Here is a 14,356-nt window from a genome sequence, read left to right as displayed (position 1 = left end):
CCTTGCAGCCAAAGGATCCTCTAGAAAAGACTCTCATTTCTTCTCTTCTTTTTTTCTGTTCTTGGACTCTGTGGAGGAGTCTGAGAGTTCTAACACCCGCTTTAGGATTACTAATGTTACCAAGCCATGTGGCGTGTATCGGGGGTGGTGGAAGACCACTTGTTTAAAAAGGCCTCATCTTAAATAAATAATTAAAAAGAAATAATTATTTAGAAAAAAAAATAATGACTCAACTAAGAGGACAGGTTTGTCTCTTGAATGAGTAGGCATTTGGGTGAGATAAACAAACAGTGCCTCTGGCAAGAGATCCTGCTTCCTGTTGCTAGGCAGAGATCACGCTTAGATGGTGGTGTAAGTTTCCCAGCTGCTTCAAGTGCTTACTCAAGAGAAGCTGAAAAATGAAAAATAAAAATGGAACAGGGGACAATGGGGAACTGGGCTCCCCCTAACCTGCTGAATAGGTCTGGTGTGGTTGTTCTCTGATAATTTTGGGAAAACTCTCCTGGAGAAACTGAGTTAGCTATCACCGGAAACAAAATGAGATCAGATAAGACAGAGAATGAGAGCCATTGTTTCTCCAAGAGAGAAAAGCACTCCATTACGTTATCATTAGACTATTAAGACAAGATTCACCTGGTAGGACTAGAAGGTGAACAAAGGTGGTAAAGAATGGCCAGGGCCATTGGAAGGGCGACCTCATGGCAAAATTGGGCAACTCTTACAAGAATAATGAAAGAAAACATTTGAAGCCACTTGAGAGACCCTAAGCTTGGATGGAAAACAGCATGGATTTGGAATCGGACACACCTATCTTTAGGACCCCATTTCTATTCAGCTGAGAAATTCTTTAACTATTCAGAGCAAGAATAACCCATTTTTTAACTGCTAAGGGCAAGTTCCTTAATCTCTTTGAGCCTTAGTTTTCTCATCTCTAAAATGGGAATAATCACTTGAAAGTTATCAACTCTCTTCCTGGAAAAATGCATATATCCGAAAAAACGTTGCATGCACTTTTTTTTTTTGAGACAGAGTCTCTGTCGCCCAGGCTGGAGTGCAGTGGCACAATCTCGGCTCACTGCACGCTCCACCTCCCGGGTTCACGCCATTCTCCTGCCTCAGCTTCCCAAGTAGCTGAGACTACAGGTGCCCACCACCACGCCCGGCTAATTTTTTTTGTATTTTTAGTAGAGACGGAGTTTCACCGTGTTAGCCAGGATGGTCTAGATCTCCTGACCTCGTGATCCGCCCACCTTGGCCTCCCAAAGTGCTGGGATTTACAGGGGTGAGCCACCGCGCCCCGCCGCATGCACTTTTAAGGAGTTCACAGATGCTCTGCAGCCCAGTCGGCTTCTTGAGAATAAAAACACTACCTTACTTTTTTTTTTTTTTTTTTTTTTTTTTGATGCTGAGATAAATTTTCTGCTTCACAGAACTTTTCTTAAAATAGATGATTCATTATAAGGAAAAGACTACAGAGAAATGCTATTATTTATCAGTTAGAATTCTCTTTTAACAAGGATCACTATGATTCACCAGCATATTTATTATTATTATAATGATAACTATAGCTTAATACTTTGCAAAATGTGTTCCCAATTTTTTTTTTTTTTTTTTTTTTAGTCAAAATTATGTTGGTTATATGCTTAAGAATCAAGAATTCTGCCTCCAGAAATTCTGATCCAGAAGGTTTGAAGTGTGTCCCGGAATCTACATTTTTAACATAATAAAACCACTTTAGTTCCTAAAAAACGCTTAAGAATAGACAAAATTTTGATTCTAGTCCATCTGCTTTTACTATTACAGGTAGTATCTATCTATTTGGATTTCTGCATTTTACATTCTACTCATTTAAAGTAAAAGGATCAACCTGTAATTTGTGTTCCACCATTTTGACTAACTCTTTTGAAAGATTCCATTCGATGGCAGAGTAATGTACACCGTAGTTATATGTGGAACAGGAAAATAAGCTGAATCCAATGTTCTCAAGGGAGCTAGCAGTCAAAATATGTCTTAATGTTCATGCACCAGGCATCAGTTATTAGCTAAGGGCTCTCAGCAGTGCCCAGGGCACAGCAAGAAGTGAAAGCAAACAAAGGTAAAAGCAATGAAGACCATAGACAAAATCTATGGTTTACAAAAGCCATACAAAGGATTGTAAAAGACCAGCAGTGCTGGACATTTGGTATGGAGCAAATAGCCACAAATAGCTTAATTATTCCCAATACCATTATGTTTTAGGCAGAGGAAAATAGTCAATGTCCGTGATGATTATTTTAGTTATTTAAAAATTTGGAAATATGCATCAAATAGTTTGTTTAAGAAGGAAATCAAGAGCATAATATATTTTAGAAAACTTTCTATCCAAAATTTAGAAGATTTTTTTAACTCAACTCTCAAGAAAAATGCTGCTTTCTGAAATTATTTGTCTTTGAAATATGAAAGTATATGTTGTCCCTTATCATAAAGATCTCACAAAAGATACAAAGCAATTAGACAGTCTCGTCACAAACTCTAGCCAGACTCAAATTGCAGCAGAAAAGATATTAAAAACTACTGGTAGTATGAGAGTTTTCTGACAGCTAAGGGCAAACCTAGAAGGGATTAAGTTTCATCCTGTATAAAAAGTTAGATTTCATTTTCAAAGAAGTTTTCAAATTTTCCTTTAAAAAATAATATAATAATAGCACATCATGAAGACGTTTCATTTCATAGTAATTGATAAATAGAAAAACGTTATTCCCAAATGTTAGAGGGTTGCCTAAAGCATCAAATAGAAGTAAACCGAACTTCAGGGGAAAGCATCCCATGAGGGGGATTAAAAACCCCTCCATTTAAGGTTCTGATTAGCTATAATTGCTCAGTAACCACCTGCAGTTAATGACAAACTCTGGCTAAGCATAGGGCATGTTCAAGGAGAGTAGCCTCAGAGTCATTTCAGACACTTGGTGGATTCTTTCCAAGAGTAACAACATAAACCCCAGGGATAAACACTTGATAATTTTTCTAAAGAAAGTGACACCAAAGATGCCAATAGGGTCATATATAATTAGTGTGCCATTAAAGAGATTTGAGTAAGACCTACCCAGGAGATTTTCTTTTTGCTCACTAGATGCTGCTTGTCCGAACAGGTTTAAGCCTATTTTTGCCTCTTTTTCTTTCACAAAAGCCAAGGACAATAGAGAGATAATGGGATGCATTTAGGAAAATGAAAACAGGAATTTAATATGCACCCCCCACGCTCCAGGTAATCCTTGAGTATTGGTGCTGTTTCCAAATGCAATGGGAAGAATGATGATGAGTAGTAATTCCTGCTGCTGCTGCTGGATGATTAAAACTTTAAATACGGCACATAAAAAATAAATATAAGGTACCAGAAAACGATTATTCTGTACTTGGATTGCATTACTTCCTTTTGGCATATGAACTGTGTTTTCTTGTGAAGTTCATTTTGGTTTAAGTGGTGAGCTGCGGCTGCCAGCTAGTCCTCCACTAGTGAGACGTGCTGAAAAGAACACGAAGACATTAGTAAGTTTGTTTTTCAGGTCACGGAGCCTAGTGCCTGCCGTGATGCCACTGTGTTTGTGTTCTTCCACAAGCCATTTAAACGTATTATTTAAACACCTAACCTATGAGACTAGAGATCTTGGAAGATTTGGGGAGAAACAAATTGAAAGTCTCAGCAAAATAAATAAAACCCAAAAGGGAAATATAGCCAGTATGGGGTAAGAGGAAGGCAAAGTAAATAAATATAAAAGGGAAACGAATTTTGCCAGTAACCACCCCCAACAAGTTCAGAAGTTGGTTGAAAGATTTTCATTGCTAAGTATAATTCCACAAAGGGTGTACAATGATCTTGGAATCTTCTCTGTCCCAGGTAGGGATGTCAAGGTCTCTGCTTTTTTGCAGGCATCCGGGGACGGAACTTACACGCAATAAAGCCACTGTTTGCACTTTCCAGTGCCCAAAATCCTTACTGTTTTCTTTTTTGACTGTGAAGACAGTATGAGCAGGCCCCAGACATGAGACATGGTGAATGTCTACAAACGAAATGTCTGGGGCTAAGGAATACGATCCACTTTCCAAGTCTGTGACTCCTTCCTACTTTTGCCTCAGAGCCTTCTGGGTTTCAGGAGAGGCTCCTTTTAGAGTCCAGACTCTGACCATGTCACAGAGAAGTTGACAGATGAATATTCATCTTGTTTTATGCAAATGATCTTATTTCTGACCTAACATGCTAGTCTGAAAACTTGCCCACTCTAATGAACTCAGAAAGGATGAGGAACTGGAAAGCTGCCCTCTGATTCATGACTCTAGCTCCAGCTGTATTTATGATAATGGATCCGGGCTGGGCTCCCTTGGGAAAATGTGTATTTGGGGGAGGATGATGCCTGGACAGTATATTGAGATTTCCTGTGCTGCCATGAGCAATTTGTGACTTAATGAATGTATTTATAGGTACATTACAGGTCCTTTATCGTTTCAGAAATCAATGAAGTAATTTCCATAGGAAGTTGGAGTGATTTGTGGCTATATCAGCTGCCTCTATTTATTTTATCATAAAGAGAAAAAAAAATTCATCCATTAAGGAGAACTGAAAATGGAATAATTTGTCAGAAGGAAACTCTGGCTTCAAGATGATGAATGAAAAGTTGTATAAAGAAAGACACTACTTAGAAGAAAAAGATATAGTGTTTCTAGTGGCAAAATCTCTTAAAATTATTAGGACATCCTTTATTTTTCTACCATGACTACCACTTAATGCTAAGAGCAACCAAGGACTTGCTACATGGCCAGACCCTTACAAAAATGTTTGCATGTGTTTCTTCCTTCAATCCTGTTACCCATTCCATACTTTACAGATGAGGAGAATGAGGCTTCGAGAGATGTAATAATTGCAATTATTACAAGGAGATATAGTAACTTGCCCAAGTCAGAGAACCAGTCAAAGGGGCAGAGCTGGCTTTGAACTCTGTTTTATCTCACCACAAACCTGTACTCGTAGTCACTGTTACTATATTGCCACCACTGGACTAAAGTTATTTGATCATTTGTGTAAACAGCTGTGTTTTGATCTTATACATTCATTTTACTGTATGTGTGTCTATATATTCATATAGACATACATATGCAATTTATTTATTCATCCCTTCAACAGAAACTTATTGGACATTTACCTTATACCAAATCAATGTTAAGCACAGGAGACTTAAAAATGAAAACATAAGGTCTCTCTTCTCAATGAGTTTATATCAGGAAGATAGAATAGGATTTATATTACAGTACGTACAATAATGCAAGAATGTAAAGGCCATAAAAGCAGAGCAGAGGCATGGTCCGAACACAGCACTGGAAGACTTCAGCACATACGTCAAATTACCAACTATTTTTCCAAAGTTACTAATCTCAATTCAAATTTAAGATAACAAGCAAAGGAGTTGATATTGTTTACTTGGTTTTGGGAAAACTCCCATTTGGTTTTCTGCAGAGCACGCAGGAAAGGGTGTATTTCTAGACAAGGGAAATATCCTTCTTCCAAATATAGATCCTCTAGGAAACTGTGTTCTGAATTTAGAAACCAACTTCAAACTTTGGTGCTTGCGAAGTGGGTGGGCTGAGGTAAAGCAAAAGCTTGGAATGGCTGCATGTATTTCATTTTCATCTTTCCATTTCCTTGGCATTCCTAGAATTAGGTACAAAAGATTTGCAAACAATAATTTTATATTGTCAGCACACAATAGACTACATGTTTCCTTGGTTGGCAAAACATGAGTTTCTTTTCAAAATTAAAGCTTTCAATATAATGAAAAATGGCTTTAAAAAGCTGTAATATTCATTCGATGAAAGCCCCATTTAATAGTCTGTGTACTAACTAAATCCTAGTTTTTGTTCCTGAATAAAGAAAGAAAAATGTCTTGTAAAAACAAATGTGAGAAAAATGATAAGGGCTAAATTCACATTATAGACAGGATGTTGGAAGGAGTGAAATGATTGCTAGACTTTTTCAAAATGCATAGTGGTGTGGGTCATATATTTTACACCCGGCATTCAACTATCTCAATCAATCATCAGGACAATCTTATGAAATAAGCCAGGTAAGTTTTTCTTCCCTTTCCTCCTTTCCCTTCCAGTCCTCCAGCTGAGAAAGTAGAGCCTTTCAAATTGTCATGACTTCCATGACCTTCACAGGGATCACCTAGCTAATAAAAAGGATCAGGGGCAGGACTCAGCACCACCTGAATCAGAGCACAGTATGCTACACTATGTGGTATGCAAATTGTAACTAGAAATGTGCAGCAAGCTCCTTGATATCAAAATAAAAAATGATTTCTAATTATGCTTATGGTGTAATGTATGAGGAAAGCAATTTATATTTTATTTATTTTTCTTTTTTTTTTTTGAGACGGAGTCTTGGTCTGTCGCCCAGGCTGGAGTGCAGTGGCCGGATCTCAGCTCACTGCAAGCTCCGCCTCCCGGGTTCACGCCATTCTCCTGCCTCAGCCTCCCGAGTAGCTGGGACTACAGGCGCCCGCCGCCTCGCCCGGCTAGTTTTTTGTATTTTTTAGTAGAGACGGGGTTTCACTGGGTTAGCCAGGATGGTCTCGATCTCCTGACCTCGTGATCCGCCCGTCTCGGCCTCCCAAAGTGCTGGGATTACAGGCTTGAGCCACCGCGCCCGGCCATATATTTTATTTATTTAATAAATATTTATTGAAGGAAAATTACTGCGTTAGGAGCAACAACAGGAACCAAAAGATAAACAGTGCTGTAACTCTCTTCAACCGGGAAGATCTATGTATATCTACCTATGCATATACGAAGAGACTCTTCTCTAAACACAATCTGAAGATAGTCTATAATACAATAATGAAATAGACACAGTTCCCTGTTTTTGTACGTTCGGGGTAGCTGAAAAAAAAAAGGATGAACATATACAGAGATGAAAGATTTATGTACAATCCTGTTTATACTTAAGGTTACAACCCTATTCATTTGTTTGAAATGAGCTTTATGTCACAACTGCCTTTAGACTCACTGTGTCTAGGGTAAAGTTCAGTGTTGTAGTTCCTGAATCACGACCGGATTCAGGCAATGTTGACACAAACTGACACTTGCTGTCAAGACCTAGCTCGTAATTATGCTACTGGATTTGGGGACTTCATAATGCAACTTTTCAGAACTTATACTGGCGAATTTGAGATTTTATTCTTTGTTTTCAGACATGAGCTGAGGTATCCAAATTCATAGAGGTTGCTGCGTAATAGAATATTATTCTTATATGTCAGACACAAGAAAGTGACTTTTTGTACTTCTTCAGGCTGTGAATGGAGACTGTCCTTACATGTATATCTGCAAAACCTCTCTCCATGTGTCTGTATCTCTCTCCCTACATGCTTCACTTTCATCCTCAGCTCTCATTAGAGAATTTGTCCTTTCCCGTTCCCCAGAAGCACGCAATTTTTGAACATCAATTTCAGTGCCTTTTAAATAAAGTTGTTTCCTCCCCCAAATACATTTTCCCCTTGAATTCATATTCCTTTATGGAGTTCAGGCATATCCATCAACTCATCAGTCAGAATCCTGAATATGACTTGAAATAGATTCCCTTAGGTAAAAAATAATTTCGTGAAAGTGCTTTTATTACTTTCAGTGTAACACTTCTGAGTTCTCACTTTGACTTTTTAAAACTCATGCATTTCTAATTTTTTAAAGTCACAGACAGGTAAAAGTCTCAGAGTCAGTGAGCCATTGTCATTAATCATTTTTAAAAGCACCAGAATAATTGTGCAGAATTAAAAAACATAAAAAGGTTATTTTTGTCATCTCTGACTTTATTCTCATCCTAACCATGCTGTGAATATTACTTTATGAGAGCATGTATTTCATCCAAGTAGAAAACTCGTATTCACACCCTTGCTGAAACGCTGTCTCCTGTCCAGTCTAAAAGTGATGTCATTTCCTCTGCACCTCTTGCAAATCTTTGTTTTTAAAGAGTCATTGTGTTATTATGAATTATATTGTTTCATAAACTGTTCCATTGTCCTGGGTATGTACTCCCTGTATATTAGTAAAGACCGAGAAGGAGAAGGGCAAGGCCTGAAGTCATGTACTCTCATTTTGCATGGACCTGTGACTCTGGAGAGAAATTGTTACCAGCCCATGGTTACAAATAGTAAGCAACAGATTCTCCACCTAGCACTGGGTGAAATATGCATTTTTAATACCAGAAATACACAAAGGTGGTCCTATATTCTCTCCAGAGGGGGTGAAAGTAGAATGGAGTTGTTTTGTTTTAATACAGAAAAGCTCAATGGAAGTTTTATAATCTTTTAAGAGAACAATAGGAGATCGCATCAAGATTGTTGGAAATGTCCTGGCAAATACCTTTGAACTGCTAGAACATGGCTCATGTTTTCAAATGTATATGTGTATAAATATATGTTTTTAAAATTAAATATATTTGAGTCAATGACCAGACTGAGATTCCCACTATTTATAATTATAGAGATTTTGTTTTCTGTTCTTTGAAGATTGGGATACCAGTCATTGGAATGAGCAATTGTGTCCTTATAGCTTTAGGTTTTTATTGATTATTTGCTTAGGAAAAACTCCAAAAGAATCATTGGCTCAACAGTATGACTTCCTTTGCAGCCCCTGCTTCACGCAGCTGTGTTGCTTTTCTGTAAGGTTGTAGCATTTTCCACTTGCAGTATTCTTCTTACTTTCACTTTGTTGGTTATCACAACCCACAACTGCTGCTAAATGCCATTTTCCTTCCAATGAAGGGCCAGTTATAGCGGATAATACATGCGCTCCCTGAGGCTTTAATTAAATTAGCATCTGCTTCAACCTAAGCGTGTGACAGTTCATGAAAGGAACTCTAGATATTAAACAGCATGGAGCTATTGGAAAAGTGAAATATATCGTGTGTGAAGAACAAAAGAATCTGCAGGAGGTTTCAAAGCAGTGAAGCTGGAGTGTTATACCATTCTGCATTAGCTGCTGCATTCTTTCGAGGAAGCTCTTGTTCTTCTTCCACTAGGTGATTGACACCTGGGACGGGGTGTCCTCTGTCATTATTACTAACATGGCTATATTACATGCGGGAAACTATACTGAAGCCTGCTGAGGGCATTTTCAGGCCAGGCACAATTCTCACAGATGATAAGCTGCATTAGCCCAAAGTGGCTAACCTGCTAGGAAAGAAACTATTTTATCTATTTAGATTGCTCTGGAAATAACAATGGGGCCATCATATTTCAAAGATGAGCAATATTATTTATCCCATATTCATTGTAAAATGTTTTCTTATGTAAAAGTGGGAATTCATTGACCAGATTTTCAACTCCCTCAAAAAGGATAAAAGGCCAATAGAAAAATACCTCGATAATCTAGCTCCGCAACAAATGCTCCCAGAATCCTACCTGTCTGGCTAAAACTTCTCTGAAGATCTCTCATTTCTGCTCTCAGAAGCACAGACTGCAACCTGGTTATTGCTATATTTACCCTTGTTTTCTCATAGGATGCTCTCACAGGCAGAGTGGGAGCTAAATTGGGCTCTGATAGGGTTTCCTCATCCTGAACCCATTCTCTGAGTACACTGCATTCATAAATAGCCTTCCAGGCTTTGGGCTTCTGAGGTCACCATGCTTCACACAATTGTTCTCTGCAGGACTACGTGAAAGACAGTGCCTGGCTGAGGCCTGCAGTTCCTGGAAGCTGGGTTTCTCAGCATTGAAGGGCTATCTCTCCTCAAAGAAAAGCACAGCCCTGCTGTGGAGGGTGACCTTGGTCATTGTTCCTGGGACCTGTGACTTCAGAGGTGGAGGTTGCTCCTGAAATGATAGGACCAACTTCTAACTTGATACCATCTGGCTGTCAGGACGCCTATATAAATAGCAAATTGATAGCTGTAATGGAATAAATGCTTTGTAAACCCTCCTGTACTTACAAGGAATGCAAATTAAGATATGATCTGAATACTTTTCCCTCCCCCTTCCTTGACACCCTTCAGGCTTAATCCTATCAGACATCAGAAAGAGTAAGTTGATAAAATGTAGTGACTGGCCATTAATCAATAAGAGGAAGATGTTTTGTAGATACATGCAGAAAGCGAAAAAAATCTAATACTTAGCAGTTTGACGAAGAGGTTTAAGAAGGTAGTATGGGGGAAACAACGAAGAAGAGCATCAGGAATTTGCTGCTAATTTATTGATATAAATATATTATGTTGCCACGTAGCTATAGGTAGATATAATATACAGCTGCAATTAGGAGATCACAGTTCAGTCATCAGTTTCACATTAATTGTTTTCCCATTGGCTTTTCTCTTATTTTTAATGACTTACTGCAATTTATATAAAGTCCGTGAAAATTTTGTAAAATAAACATCCTGAGAGTTTTCATTTATTTTCAAGGTTGTTGTAAAGTTGAAAAGCAAACACAAAACAAATTATTTCATTACTTTTCTCCAAAGCTCAGTAATTTATGGCAACCTGCAAGCTTTAGGGAAGGTCTCTCTTTGAGATAGAGCGGAGAGGTAGAAAAAACTGAAGATTCAATAAACAACTTACTTTTAAAATGTGTACAAATACATTTCGGACTTGAAGACTTTTCGGGCTGTGAAGTACTTGAATGATTATCATTAAATATCTCAGATATGTGATGTGATTTAAGGTACTATAATGAACTAGTCTGTATCTAATATTCTGAACAAGGAATAAACCATCCCTGTGGTGATTGTTCTCCGTGTACCTCTCTCTGACTGCCTTTGCCTCCCTTCTTTGCGAAGGCAGCCACTCTACATTACCTGTAAATGTATTTGAAGTCAAACCACTAAATAAGCACTGCAATATCCTAAATAGTACAAAGTGTTGACTGCTTATTTTTACACAGTTTCTGATGAAGGCAGGGATACTACTATATCTTAGTTTGAGATATAATAGAATATACTTTCTTACCTACCAAACATAAGAAATGTTTGAGAATATAAGTCAAAGCAATGTTTTTCATACTGTTATGAATAGATACTCCTAGGAATATGAAAAGGAAATCAACAGTGTCAAGTATCAATACTGTTGTTTAAATAAGAGTCAGTCTTTCCTTTTTTACCTTCCTTCAGGTCAGTTGGGTAATATGCCGAAGTCATAACAAGGTTTGAGGGTGGCACATCTCACACCCGTGTGTGAACACCCAAGAGGGTGGCACATCTCACACCCGTGTGTGAACACCCAATCATCATGCTCATAAACTACAAAAGGATCCGATTCAGTCTTTTCATGTAAAAGCAATTCTACTGACTTGGAACTTTAAAAAAAAAAAAAAAAAAAAATTGATCACACGGGATTCCGTTTGGCCTGTCATGTTTTCATTGGCCTCACCTATATTTACACAAAGTCATATTCTTTCTTTTATGGTTACCATTATGTGTTCTTCCCTTGGGCCACATTCCTGGCTTTAGAACACACAGGTAGAGTAAATAGCCTCAGAGGTAATAATCCGAAGACCTCAAAACCACCTGTCAATCCATTTAAATCAATTTCAACTGATTATTTGACTAAATTTACTTACGATTGGATTAAACTGACAGGCACATTGTCGAAATGAACCCACAAAAGAACTTCTTGATCCAATAAGACAGAATTTATGAAAATAAAAAACATAAAATTGCTAAAGTCATACTTTATCTTTAATTAAGCCAACCCTAACTTACCTGGGACTTGGTGTTTCTTTCCAAAGCTCAACTAAAAGGCTTTCTACTTTACATCATCTATAAGGACTGTACTACCATTTGGATGCTAGTAAGGTATCTTAGTTACAGCTGTGTTCTGAAATTTGGGAATATATTCTTCTACTAAGGTAAGCCAGGAAAGTTGAAGGAACATTTGAATGAGGCGGAGCCATGTCACCTGGTATATGGAAGAGTCATTTTAATTTAAAAAGAGTGCAATTAATTCCTCTAATTGTGTATCCAGGCATCTGATTCTTGGTATGGTACAGTGACTCGTGAAATATTTTTATAATGTTCTTAAATCATAAAATTGACAACCTTCAATTCTAAAATGGTCTAAATAGGTGAATTTTTTTTCTTTACTTCGAAAGAGGCTATCATGTGACTGTGACAGTGTAGAAACTGCTAAACTTCAGGCTTTCTCTCTTTACCTTCCAGAATCCTAGTGTTCCCATCCCATCTGTGACTGCTGGTCACCGAGACATAAAGTGTAGCGCACTGCCAAGCAGCACCTAACTTTCAGATCTCATGGTGAACTTGCCCATGTGGGAAAAGGAGTCCTCGCAACTACTGAGGATGGTATTGCTTACTTTGGAGGCAAGAAATTATTCTAAACCTAATTAATCCATCCCATCATAAAAACTCCCCCCACTGCTGTCTCAATTTGTCTAGGAGAGACTACTGCACAAATATTTTCTAAGAATCCCTTGAGAACCTGTTAAGACACTTCCAGGCCCAAATAATTTAGATTGTAATGCAAGATTAAGAAACTGATGTACAGGAGAAAAACCCAGGCAATCACTCAGCCATAATTTGGCTACGCTTTTTAAGAAAATGCTGTCTATCTAGATATATTTCTCATTAGAGCTTACCACGCTTTAATATATCTCAATAAAGTCTCCATGAATACCTAAAATGTTACAATTCAAAGCCTTAAACTAAATTTTCCGTTTTGTTTTAAAGTTATTATAACTAAAATTAGGAGATTTAGCCTGGCATCATGACCCACGTCTGTGGTCTCAGCTACTCGGGAAGCTGAGACAAGAGGATCACTTGAGCCCAGGAGATCAAGGCTGCAGTGAGCTATGTTTGGGTCACTGCACTTCTGCCTGTAAAACAGAGCAAGACCCTGTCTCAATAAAATAAAATAAGAAGAAAGAAATACAAGTAAAAAATATAACTTTTCCTACCTTTCAATAAGCATAAGTGTTTTTTTGTTTTGTTTTGTTGCAAATTTACTATAAAATAACCAGTCCACCAAGATTGGTAAGTAGGACCATACTAGTTGTTAACAGTACTCTGACATGCTTAATGAGAAATCTGACACCAATCTAGAAGGCTGGAGAAAATAAGAAGCAGTTGTAGTCTGAGGGGGACCTAGTATATTTCCCAAATCTATTACCTGGGAATGAGGCAGAGGAAAGAAAGACACAAAACAATGGTTTGTTTATTCTTACAGGGTTTCAGATCCATTTCTAAAGATCTCTAGAAAGATACAGAGAAATGTTTCCTATTAACAACCTCTCACTACCCTTTCAGGTTGGAAACATTTCCTTTGAGGTGGTACAAGGCCCTGCTGCAATGCAAAGCCTTCTTCCTCTACTGTTCTCCAGGGAAATGGTTAAGAGCTACCCATTAGCCTGTGTGCAGACATCTTTCAGGTACTTCCCAACTAAGGTTAATGAAAAGCTCAACTGTTTCTTTCCCAAGCTAATAAATACCTCTTGATATTTGCTGGCTTCTCAAGATGGTCATCTTCCATTGACACTGCCATCTCCCAAAGTAGGATTTTAGGGAGTAAGTCGATTAAAGACTACATCTTTAAAAAATAATTTTTGATTATTTTGTCGTTTGTTGCAGGCCATTGAATTAGTCTTAAACAAACCATGAAGATTGTCCCTTTCTTGATCCCAAGGCAGGCCCTTTTCCTTAAATAAAGCTGGTTCTGCCCCTGTCATTGTGGGGTCTCAAAGATGATCATTTTTCGATTCTTCATGTTTTTGCAGCCATATTACATATCAGAGATAATCAAATCAACCATGCTATAACAAAAACCAGATGTTAAACCCACTAAAAGCCCTGGATGATTTTTCCCCCTATTTTTAGTGCTACATAGTCAAAGCTTCCTTTTTTAAATTTATCTTTTCTTCAGGCCTTTATTTTCAAAACTCACTAAAGCATTATACTATTTTCTCTGATTTCTATTATAATATTTTTAAGTCACTTAAAAATGTGGATTAATTTTGCCCATCACTTGAGCTACTAGTGGCCACATTTTATAATTCCCTTGACTTTTTTTTTTTTTTTTTTTTTGAGACGGAGTCTTGCTGTGTCACCCAGGCTGGAGTGCAGTGGAGCGATCTTGGCTCACTGCAAGCTCCGCCTCCCGGGTTCACACCATTCTCCTGCCTCAGCCTCCCTAAATCCTTTTCCTTTTAATTTGAGCTAACTTGTTACTCTACTCTGTATATAAGTGCCATCTTAAAAGCCACCCTAGATTTTGGAAATAAGATAACTGCTTCAGGTTTAAACCAGGACGGGTGATACATGACAAATGAAATGAACCTTCTGCAGAAGTTACCACATGATATTTATGCATATCATGAAGTTATTTCCTTAAAATCTAGG

The 14,356-nt window shown here is 37.9% G+C and overlaps 1 pseudogene; it reads right to left on the bottom strand.

Annotated features, from left to right (window-relative positions):
* Positions 1 to 11,118: 11,118 nt before the first annotated feature.
* On the bottom strand, positions 11,119 to 11,260 carry LOC123574299 (small nucleolar RNA U13; annotated as a pseudogene).
* Between the last annotated feature and the right edge of the window lie 3,096 nt (positions 11,261 to 14,356).

This window comes from Macaca fascicularis, chromosome 6 (assembly GCF_037993035.2).
Source record: "Macaca fascicularis isolate 582-1 chromosome 6, T2T-MFA8v1.1".
NCBI lineage: Eukaryota > Metazoa > Chordata > Mammalia > Primates > Cercopithecidae > Macaca > Macaca fascicularis.
The sequence above is the reverse complement of the archived record's forward strand: the minus strand, read 5'-3'. Positions and strand labels throughout refer to the sequence as shown.